The 12992-nt window shown below is 35.8% G+C and overlaps 1 long non-coding RNA gene across 2 annotated transcripts in view; it reads right to left on the reverse strand.

Annotated features, from left to right (window-relative positions):
- Positions 1-12992, reverse strand: part of LOC108733223 — a 168258-nt gene that overhangs the window by 130939 nt on the left and 24327 nt on the right. Inside the window, exon 1 of one of the 2 annotated variants that reach the window (XR_001937204.1) lies at positions 5898-5959. The exons of the other annotated variant lie outside the window; for it this stretch is intronic. This is a non-coding gene — a long non-coding RNA (uncharacterized LOC108733223). Of the gene's footprint in view, positions 1-5897; positions 5960-12992 lie in introns of those variants that run through there. 2 annotated transcript variants of the gene reach the window in all.

Here is a 12992-nt window from a genome sequence, read left to right on the forward strand (position 1 = left end):
GCTTCGAATTCAACATACGCGTATAAGAAGGTAACAGTTTCGCTTACTCGAGAAGGGCCTCAAGCACTGCAACATAACAATTTCGAGTTGCTGAATACGCAGAAAGGAATATTTTTAATTTTATCGCATTGAAATAGCTACGTAAGTAGTATGTCGTGTGTATCGCATACTTACATTAAGAATACAAAAAAATACGATGTAAGATAACCAATTAAAACTCGAAACGCGAATTCCTGTTAATTATTGCTTCAGTATCACATTTACAGTAGAACCTCTTTAAGTTGAACTTCGATAAGTCAGAAACCTCCAAAACACGAATAAATGTTTTGATCCCTTCCCCAAAACCTTCATTACTAGAAATCGCAACCCTCTATGAGTCGAAATAATCAGTGAGCCCCTGCCAGTCATTTTGGTACATATTTTCTCTTTATAACTCGAAAAATTAAATTGGACCTCTGTATCTCAAACATAGCAATGTTTTACTTTACAACCTTTACAGTTTGAAATTTATTACGTCTACAGTTCGAAGAAAACTAAATTAACGACTTTAAGGATTTGCCGACAATGCAACTACACCAAATCTTAAGCTTTACAAGTCGAATCAAAATTCTCCATAAGTCGAAAACTCGAATTTTTTGGCAACTCTCTTAATGTTCGAAATACAGAGGTTCTATATATATGTTTTCTGGTGCTTTAGATCTTTTATCTTTGTATTCATGGGATAAGTACTTGGGCCGACATATACCTAACACCAAACAAAAATATGATCATTTAGAGTACTGTTAATAATAATAAATTGTAAAATTTCCTTTTAAAATCGTCAAAATATTACTCCATTTCATTCGCATACATCCGCTTGTGTGGTCGTAATAATAATCATCCCTGAATGTTTCTTCTCATTGGCACAGGTATTTAAACTCATTAATATTTTGATATAGTGTAGGTATGTACATATATTTACAATATGTTAATGCAAAAGAATATTTCTCAACAAATTGGTTCCTTTCTTGGATTTGGTTGCAAACAGGATTTCGGCGCGACCTGTTCTCAAACACGATATTAAATAATAAAGCGTGTTGCCCATGGGGAAGTATTTTTACAATGTATTTATTGGTTATTACTGGGGAATGTGAAGTAGTGCAGGAACTCAATTTTCACACGACTCGGCATCAAGATTTATACACAAAACGATGATCGAAACGAGATACGTACTCCATTTTTATTACTACAACCAATTCGTTTCACAGTAAAAGCAACGACTAAAAATTAACTTTTTGCAGCTGACTTGTCAATTAAAATGAAACGTTCAAAATTGATTGTACAAAAAGTAGACGCTCAAGAATATTATTGTTAGAACGGCAGTGTTAATTACGGTATACATGTACGTGATAGCCGATAATATTTTATGCAAACAAAACGATTCACTCAAAAGCGGGAGGTATTTGGAAGCAATGGTCTATACCTTTTAAAAATTTAATTCAAATAGTAGATTGTATTTTAATTTTTAAATCATGGTTAGTACTTATCCATTTGATGAGAAACCGAGAAAAATATTATGGTTAATTAAGAAATGAATTACTGAACTAAAAGTGATTGAGAAGATTGTTTGTGACTTTCGATTCGGTTAGACAGAAGCTAATGGTTAAGGATTAGATGTCATAGACTTCGAAGGTATTCCCTAAATCTCTTCAACAACAAATTTTACTAAAACCGTGATTACAAATAATAGTTTCTTAAGTTGGTACTAGTAAATAAACAAAGTAATGAAATCAAAATTAAAACCAAATTTAATTAAATAACAAATTAACCAAATCAAATGATATAGATCAAAAATTCCATAAATAATTCTGTTTGTGATGTTAGGATCGACATTAACAACGTTAATTTGAGAACGATAGTTCGTACTATACTTTTGGATTTATATATTAATTTACGATCTTAAAGCGACTTGATTCATCATCATCATCATAAGGTCGTTAGTCCTAAAACTGGTTGACACGCACCTCCACTCCTTCCTATCCTGAGCTAATCTTCGCGTTTCCCTAAAACTAGAACAACCCGCATCCTTAACTATTTGCGAACAGTAATCTAAACTAGGTGTAACTCTACCGCTCCTAACTCCCATTTCTGTCTAATATGTCTCTGACTAGACCTTCATGCCTGAAGGTGACCTACTAACCTATCTCGCCTATTTGTTATTGACTTCCATAGAGTCCTCTATTCTTCCATTCTTTCTAATAACTCTTCATTTCTAACCTTCTTCTAACTTTTTCTTTTCCGCAGCGCCCACCGTTCATATTTCGTACCCGTACAGCGTCACACTCAAAACATACACCTTTAACAATCATTTCGAATTTCTACATTATACATTCGCGAGCACAGAAGTGACTTCTTTTTATTGAAGGCGACTCGACCCTGCGCTATCCTCTGCTTTATATCCCTACTACCCCTTCCGTCCTGACTTATCTGGCTTTCTAGATACTAAAATCAGCCACTTCTTCTAATTTTTTGTTTCCTATCTTTACATTCGCTCTTTCCCCACTTTTGCTTCCCTTGCATACCAGTATTTTTGTTTTACTTTTATTTTCATACAATACTGGTTTGTCAAAACCACGACTTGACTATAAAAACCTTTCAATAATTTTGCAGTAAATTAACTTAATTTTGTCGTACCAGGCAAGTTCCTTCATTTGAGTTATTCACGCAGTCATCATCAGTACAAATTCTACAACACTGACTCAATTTCGTAAGAAATGACCTATATGCAATAAATTGTATATACGCACAGTGTTAATAAGTATATACTTAGTCCTGTTAGTCTTTGTGCATCAGTTAGATAGTGTTACATGTGACAGAGGCACATGTTTAAAACGGCGCCTCCAACGCTAATTAAAAGACTACGCTCGAGCGAAGCCGTTAATTATTTCAAACGAACAACGGACAGACAATGTAATTAAATTAATTATTATCCTCTTTAGTCGAACGTGTTTGCACTTAAATGCTGCATGTTTTGTTTGCTAAATAAGCAAACGTTCAGATGCTCGTAATCCAAGTTCTCTTATTAGATCTAAGTGCTTACCTTGATACATGTACACACCTATTCGCATTACAAAGTCACTTAGATTCTATTTGAAACCGTAATGCGAATATGTCACGTTCTCTAAAGGTTACCTTAGTAGTTTGGCCCATAACATTCGGGTGATATATGGGAACAATAATTAATATAATTGTATTTACACTATGTAACAAAAACATAACAGTTTTAAAAAAAAATATTATAGAAGTTCAAGTTCAATATCAATTGGCCCAATAAATAATTTGAAATGAAGTTCGAAATTGAAACGCGCCTATGGTTTGCTTCCTAACGTTTCGCTAGCAAGAGTTCAGGGAATCTTCCATCTCCGAAGCTAAATGTGGACAGTCCGTAGTTGATGGACTGGACATCATCCAGCTTTGAAACACATGAATTATATGATTTCATTTATAAATATTGTAAAATCTTCGGCTTTCAAATTGACGAGATTCATTTTATTAATCAAAAGCTTGTGGGGTAAGATTAAAGAAACTTTAACAAATAATATTCAATCACATTCCGTTCATATAACATCTCACTTGGCAGGACTATTCTAACTTTGTATATTGAAGCCCCAGTGAAGACACTTTTTGAAAAAGTTCATGGGGGTTGATAATGTCCACGTATGAAGTGGGCGAAACACGTGTCCGCTCAAATAAAGTTTTTTGTGGTAATTAGGGGTGAGTCTTTCTTTTAATTTTTAATAAATATTTACCACAATCGCCTCTCTCTACTTTGAATCAGAGGTTACATACTTACAGTGAGATCTCATCATAAGCCAGAAAAGGGTAGGTAATTGGTTTTATATTTATAAATGGATTAAATCATCCTTTATCTTACATCATCAGATTAAATTACCTTGCGTATACTATTGGCTCTTGTTTCTGCCAGTATCAATTTAAAAAGGTATCATTTGGTAAATGGAACTGTTTGATTGATAAGAATGTACGAGCCAATAAAAAAACGGTTAAGGAAATAGCGACCATCCTATCCCATTATCGTTAAATTCATAAATAACTTCCAAGTAACTGTGACAGTGAGATTGGATCTGTAAAAGCAGGACATGTAATTGACCTCACTTAAAATCATAATTGATGAAACTCGAAACCCCCACGGTAGCCGCACAGTACCTTTCGATATGAAAATAGCTCCCATTGATCCCTTCCGATTGCTTGCTTATTACTTTTTTAAGTAGCCATCATTAATAATTCTTTTGTCTTGTTTCAAGATATTTAGAGGGCCATTTATTATTTTAATAAATTTGACGACTGGCCCTCGCGATTGCGACGGTTTTCTCAGTCAGTTAGTCAGTTGCTCTGTTCAGGTTCCTTTTTTTTTTAATCAAATTATGATTGTGATTGTTACCTAACACTATACCTACAGCTTATTGAAACGGTAATGTTGCTCGCCGTCCACTTGCCCGTGATTATTGTTACATATGAATGCCAGACGTTCCTTTAGGTGATCAGGTGACAGACGCGATCAATAAATTTCATAAATCATCCCAAGTAGAATGTTAATTGTGTTTTTCACTACCATTGTTTAAATTTTAATGACCTTTCAAAACATCAAGACATCTTTAATGATATCTTACCTCTATATACTCAGCAACAGTTGAGTCGCTACCTGTTACAAATAACATACTTGAAGAGAATTATTGCAAACTTCAAAATTTCAGAAATAAATACAAAGAAATGCAAATTAAACAATTAGATAATCGATAAAATTAGAACATATGCACCTGATCAGTCCTATTAAGGATTTATATGTAATATAGATGAAATATTTTAATAATAATTTATAAAAGATAAGAAATGTTCCTGCACAATTTTATTTCTCGAATAAACTCGAAATTTTGATAATAACCGACTGGTCGACATTCAGTCTAATTAATTAATTGAAAATAGTGAGTCATATTTGACAAAAAAAATCGACCTGGATTCACTACTTCTACCTTAAAATAGCTTCAGGGGTTTGTAAATTTCCAATTTTCCCTTACTGTTTTTTTTTCTCAAATATTAATTCGTTTTTCTCTTCCAAAACTCCCTAGACAAAAATTTTCAGTCTCTCCAGTCTCTCACAGTCTTTCAGGGTCTTTCAGCGTCTCTGAGAGTGTCTCTCGCAGTCTCTCAGTTATTACCTAGGTGTTTTTATGGATCTCTCACAGTCTCTGTATGAGAGACTCGAACGATAAGATTGTTAATTCAGAGATTCGCGTCTCTGACAGAGGCTCGAGTCTCTCGTAGAAAGATTGGGATCTCTGAAATATGTTAAACTTAGAAAATATAAACCATGTCTATCGAGACACCACTTATTGAAAGATTCGAGTTTCTCGTTTAGAGATTCGAATCTCTCGTTCAGAGACGCTAAACAGTTTTTTTGACAGTCTCTCTCAGCGACACCAGAGAGACTCGATGAGAGACCGAGACTCGAGTTTCGCTTTCAGAGACTCTGAGAGAGTGAACACTTTTATCTCGGGCTACTGGAAACAAAACAATTGCCAACGGATAATTCACAAATTAAAGTCTATTTTCAATTTTAAAGATAAGTGTCATTAGGTACTAAACCTCTCTTCCTGTTTTAAAATCTATGTATATAAAACTAGAACAACCCGCNGTATTATATATATATATATATATGTATATTTTTGTAACTATATCAAGCGACAAGTATAATAAACAGCAGTGTCGCTATCTCTGTTCTACCTACATGAAATTGTCTTCTCGCTACCAATAATTCTCGTTCTTAACCTAATAGGAGTCACAAAATGGAGACAACATGGTGATCTACAATCGATAAATCTTCAATAGGATTATCTACTTACCATATAAGGCTACTATTTAGGACGATTCCTGATTCCTGGAGTTGACGATAACACAATTGGCACTATTACACGCAAAAAGTATAATATAATTAATCACAATACAATACGCGAGCACTGTTGGTCCTTTATCATATCGACACAAATCGGATTCCAGCAATTCGGGAAAATTCGTCGTCCTGCGTCAATTCTGATGACTGTAGTGTCATCTATGAAGTACGGGCCGGCTGTCGCGGAAATCTAATAATAAATAAAACAATAATGCAGACGGTTTACAGGTTTGTGATTTATAATTAAGTTTTCCCTCGCTGGGACAGCGGATATTGTGTTAAGACAATACGCAGGTCACTAATATCGCTAAATTGCCTAATTACAGCTAAGCTGAACCAATGGTTCGAGCAATAGCAGCACATTTAAGGGAAAAATATTTGCATTAAATTTTTCATATGGTCATGTTTAGGTGTTTCTACTGATTGTGACCATAATGATGCTGTCAACTGGCAACCTAATTGATTATTGTTCAAATAATGAATACTTAAACAAAAAAACAAAAAGGGTCTCCCAGCAATCGTTTTTCCAAGAATATTATGCTTTCCAGAATTTTTTTTCATCATCATAAGGTCGTCAGTCCAAAGACTGGTTGGACACGTACCTGCACTTTTTATTATCCTGAGCTAAACTTGGCATTTCCCTAAAACTAGAACAGCCCACATCCTTAACTATTTGTGAACAGTAATCTAATCTAGATCTACCTCTACCCTTCCTTACCCTGTTTCTGCCCCTAATAAGTCTCTGACTAGACCCTAATGCCTGAGAAGGTGTCCTATCAACCTATCTCGCCTATTTTTTATTGACTTTCATTGAGTCCTCTGTTCTCCTATTCTTTCTAATGTCTTTTCATTTCTAACCTTTTCTACCCACGTCATCCTCATCATTCGCCTATAACACTACATTACGAAGGCTTCTAGTCTTTTCTTTTCAGCCGCGCCCACCATCCATGTTTCGCACCCGTACAACGTCGCACTCCGAACATACACCTTTAACAATTTTCGAATTTCTATTATTAATTAACCGTTCGCGAGCATAGAAGTGACTTCTGTTTATTAAAGGCGACACGACCCTGCGCTATTCTCTGCTTTATATGCCTACTACTCCTTCCGTCCTGACTTATCTGACGTCCTAGATATATAAAATCCGCCACTTCTTCTAATTTTTCGTCTTCTATCTTTATATATTCGTTTTAAGTAGAATAAATAGTATTAAATAAGTTTACAATTGTAAAAGCAGTCTCGAAATTAAACCAATTAAAAGCGTTGTTTCCGTCAATAAGGGTTGTTTGAATTGGAAGTAATTATGCCACATAGAAAGCATTTCAGTGCATTTTTGATACAATCTAAAGAACACTTCACAATTTAGTTTCTTCGTTCAGTGCATTACTACCACTGAATTATGAATNCACACACACACACACACACACACACACACACACACACACACACACACACACACACACACACACACACACACACACACACACACACACACACACACACACACACACACACACACACACACACACACACACACACACACACACACACACACACACACACACACACACACACACACACACACACACACACACACACACACACACACACACACACACACACACACACACACACACACACACACACACACACACACACACACACACACACACACACACACACACACACACACACACACACACACACACACACACACACACACACACACACACACACACACACACACACACACACACACACACACACACACACACACACACACACACACACACACACACACACACACACACACACACACACACACACACACACACACACACACACACACACACACACACACACACACACACACACACACACACACACACACACACACACACACACACACACACACACACACACACACACACACACACACACACACACACACACACACACACACACACACACACACACACACACACACACACACACACACACACACACACACACACACACACACACACACACACACACACACACACACACACACACACACACACACACACACACACACACACACACACACACACACACACACACACACACACACACACACACACACACACACACACACACACACACACACACACACACACACACACACACACACACACACACACACACACACACACACACACACACACACACACACACACACACACACACACACACACACACACACACACACACACACACACACACACACACACACACACACACACACACACACACACACACACACACACACACACACACACACACACACACACACACACACACACACACACACACACACAGACACACACACACACACACACACACACACACACACACACACACACACACATACACACGTCAACACACACACACACCGCGAATGTTATTCCACAAAATTAGCCGTAATGGAAAAATCGAGTCTAACGATAATATCACTGCTTCAGTTACCTTCTAATCTGCTAAACAGTTATGCATTTGAAACAATAAAATTATAGTTTTTCATTGCAAGCAATTACAGTGCGTACAGTAACTGATTGAGTTCCATAAGCTTTCAGATATTTATTGGAAAGGAACGATCCGTTCATTCTAATTAAATAAGTACTTATACTGTATTTGCCTGCGAATGCATCTCTGAGTGAACGTGACTGATGAGGATGGCTATTTGTTCTCTTCTCAGTACTAAAGAACAGAACCGAGACAATCGATTAGCCAACTAATTATCTTAATGCACCAGTAACGTATGCATGTTGAATATGCAAACAGACGTTAAAACATTCTCTTCTTTTTCTTATGTGCATGGTCAACCAACGCCACATTTCTTTTAAAACGTTAACGGGCGTGATGAAAACAATACATGAGACATTATGATAAATAGTGGCCATAATCACCCAAGTAAAAAAAAAGTTTCTAAATATCATATATAATAAGTTAAATAATATTAACTGTCACCAACCTGTTCCTCGCCTTCTCATCGGCGGCTTCTTTTTTGTTTATTTTCCTTTTTCTTACGTTCTTTTCTTTGAATTTTGAAAGTTGAAGGCATTCCTTAACTAGGGCAAATGTATGGAGTTCCTTATTCTGGCCTAATACGAAAAATATTTTTAGAATGGGGAATTCCAAAAATTTCCCTTAATTATAGGATACCTTTAATTTACCGTATGATAATCTAATCCGAAATTATTCAGTCATACCCGGTTTCGACTGTTCTTATAAGGATCTCATCAGGCGATAATATGGCATTCCTAATTCTGGAAAAGATTATTAAAACCTAATCTGGTCCTTAATCACTTTAGGGCAAGCCTGACTATCATTGCTAGTCGGGTATCTTTTTGCCGCGCTCATCGTCCACGTTTCGCACCCGTACAGACCAAGCTTCAGATACAATATTTTTCCAATTTCTACAATAACGTTCGCGAGCACGGAAGTGCCTTCTTTTTGTTAGTCATAATGAATAAAATAGCTTTCTTAACAAGAAAAAAGAATATATTCAAATGGCTCGGGTAAGTACCTACATATTATGTTTTGGTGTATTTATCTCTCAGCTGTCAGAAACCGTGTGATTGTTTAAAATTGTCAGTCTGTATCGTTTCAAAATCATTGCAGACAAACACCACAAAAGGTGGACTATAATGCTTACAATAGAGTAAATCACATTCTGGTAAAGCCGACACAGTTGTCCTGTCGCCAGCCCATTATTGCCCGTATCTCTGGCAGGATAATTGGCTGTAACGGCGACGCTAGTCGCGCGTTGCACTTTCACAAACTCGCTTTTCACCGTTCGACGCCCTTTTTACAACTCGGAAATAGATTAATTAGTAATTACCCATAATTTATGATCGTACAGTTTACCAACAAAAGCCAGGAGCTAGAAAAATATTATTTAGCGTTAGATGGACATTGGCAGTGGCTAGCGTGCTCTCTATTAATTCGTTCTTAAGTTCGTAACTATTATAGCAGTAGATACCTGCATGTATGTGTAGGCATATGGGTGACTGTATCTATGAAGTGAAATAAAGCGTTATGGGCTTTTGTATTTTTTCAGTTCCACGGGCAACTACCGCGTCAACTGCACGCACGCTTAATTGGGCTAATTGCACCATAACTTCTAAGTTTACGTGCTACGGCGTTAAGTAATACGTATCAGATTAAATTATGTGTAAATTTGTGCATAAAAGCAGACATATCGGTTTGGGTGTGTGGACATTTTATGAATGCGTGAACCGTGGTTAATTAGAGGCTAAAATTGAAGTAAACTTAAATACACACAACTATATTTACATAAATAAATATAAATTCTATACTTGAAACTTTAAATAAAAGCTGATAGAAATATTTTCAAAGGTATCTGCAGGATTTTTCTTTCAGTGCTTCAAGTCGAAATCCTTATATCCTTGCACCAATTGGTGGCGGTTACGTTTTAATAACTTTTTTGTGACGTAAAAATTAGTTGTTGCAATGGATTTGAAATAAATGATGTAGCTATTTCTAACTTGCATACATATGTCACCAAGATTCCGTCAATCAATTAGATTTGTCATCGTTAAATAATCTTGGCTGTTCAATAATTCAAAGATGTTACTTTGGAATAGGGTAAAAAAGTATAATGAGAATAACCCATTAGTGTACCTAGCCCAAAATTCGGCCTGAACGTATGAAGCGAGTGCAATGTCTTTCATTTCTTATCATTTAATGCAGGATTTTGTTAAGAATTACTTAGATTTAAAATACTACGAACCGCTGGTCTAGATGTTTAGACCGTAGCTTAGGTTTTGGGAAGAGGTTCTGTCTTTTTTCTGCCACTATCCACACATTTGCATGACTTTTAATAAAAGAGGAAGCTGAAAAGGAACTTCTCCCTTTACTTCTGGGCAAGGAGGCTACCCGCTCACCAGCATCAAAAACTATAGTGGAAATGCAACTCGCAAAAGTCTTCTTTTTTTGCAGATGATGCAAAATATAAAACGGTAACGGTTTTTTCGGAAAATACTTAATGAGTCTCGTTTTATAAATTACTAAATTTGTTTAGGATCATTAAATGAAATCATGCTAAATAAATTGATTTCATTAATTGATTGTTTTAATTCATTCTTATTCTAATTTTGTAGCTGCCTTGTCTCTCTGTGTAATTCAAGAACAATTTTTGATTTATTAGTCTAATGTTCCTCCAGAAGAACGTGACAATGAAAAAAGTCATTAAGGATTACTGGTGGTTTTGCTTCCTTTTTTCTCGGACTAAGCGTGTAAGCTAAACGTTTGATTTATAGGCCTTCTAAAAGATTCTTGTAGTAAGAAAATGCAAGAAGAACGGTCACCAAGACCTAGAGGACGGGACGTGTCCGGACGGCCATGGTGGAGGGAGGATGAAAGAACGGAGTTGAAACCCATTCCGAACACCATTAATTTTCTACTTTTCGCTGTGTTACGCTTCGTATAGTTTGTTAACTTTGTCCCCGAGGCTCAAGAGTGTTGTTTAACTTATTGCATTGTTTTATGAGGAATCGTTTATATACATGAACTTAGGAAATTGCTCGTTACCTCTTACCTTTACGAACCGAGCTCTTGGAATTTTACGAGCACTTTAAATACGACGCGTACGGCAAACGTAAAGAAATTCAAATGGAATAGCCATTCAAACATTCGTATCTATCACAATAAGTTCTTCTTCACAATAATTATTTATTTCACCCCGTCCTATCGTACACGATAGACTATTCCAATATAATTTGTAACTTGTCATCATGTTATCTATGGTAGACGATACATAGGAAAATTGTTATTGCAGGAAAAACAATAAATTTGAGATACTCTCTTAGTCATGAGGTTATACACGACGGTAAAAAGAAACTATGACGAAAACAAACGATAGAACAATTGAAATAATACTGAGGTAGGATCCAGGTAGATATATCTATATCTAATAAAATCGTAAGTAGAGTTTTTGTTCATACATGGGTAAAATTACTTAAAGAGCTTCTGTTGAATTTTCTGAGAATCGAAAAAACTGAATGGTTATTTTTAAAAACCTTACCATCTATGTGAATCGAATGGGACTCAACTTTAATAACTGTTTTGATTTATCTTTTTGATACACCTAATTAGAAAGAAATGTTCAATGAATGAATAAATATAGGTAAAGTTTAATCATCCAACCGGATAAATGCACTGGATTTTTAGAAAATCTGAAAGGTGTACCTACTCTGACGGTAAATAATATTAACAAAACACCGCATGCAGTAAGGAAAATGTTGATATCGCATTAAAATTGAGAAACCGCAACTATATAAATATATATTTCGACCTACGACATACCTCAACGTAAAATATCTCGCCCTTCAAGGGTTCACGTTTAAAAATGATAGTTTCCTTTTGAAAAATTCAAATTGAGTTGTTAAAACCTTTAAAATCATGGGCTTGATTAAGATGAAGGTCATCGTCAGATTCGTTTTTCTTCCAATTAATAACTTTCTTAAAGGTTATTTTTTGATTCTTGATAGTCTGAAAAAATCGACCGGGACCTTTAGAGTTCACTACATACATAATTTTTGCTTCTCAGCCGAAGATTAAATGGGGCAGGCACCCTCTCGTTTTCCTTTCTTGATCTAATCTTTGTAATTCTCAAAAGCAGGAGCAAACTATACGCACCTGTATATATTTTTAACTGTTTACGAACAGTGATTTAATGTTTTGATGCAGTGAGAGTAAAATTTTAATACAAGGGCAAGGCCAAGGGCAACTATCAACTATTATAATCAGAGACATTCTTTAAATAAATTATGTATTTACCGACAAAATAACTATGCAAATAGAAGTACAACTTCTAACACATGAAGATAAGTACATGGGTACACAGCATCGTTTATTTGTAAAAAATCAGCTGAAGACCGCAAATATATATTCCTGTATGTGCCCGATATTAGCAAAGTGGGTGGATAGTGGCGACTTGCATGGATCTTTACGGGTAATTTATTCACACTATATTTGCATAAAT

The sequence above is a fragment of the Agrilus planipennis genome, unplaced genomic scaffold (genome assembly GCF_000699045.2).
Source record: "Agrilus planipennis isolate EAB-ADULT unplaced genomic scaffold, Apla_2.0 scaffold1, whole genome shotgun sequence".
In the NCBI taxonomy this organism is placed as follows: Eukaryota; Metazoa; Arthropoda; class Insecta; order Coleoptera; family Buprestidae; genus Agrilus; species Agrilus planipennis.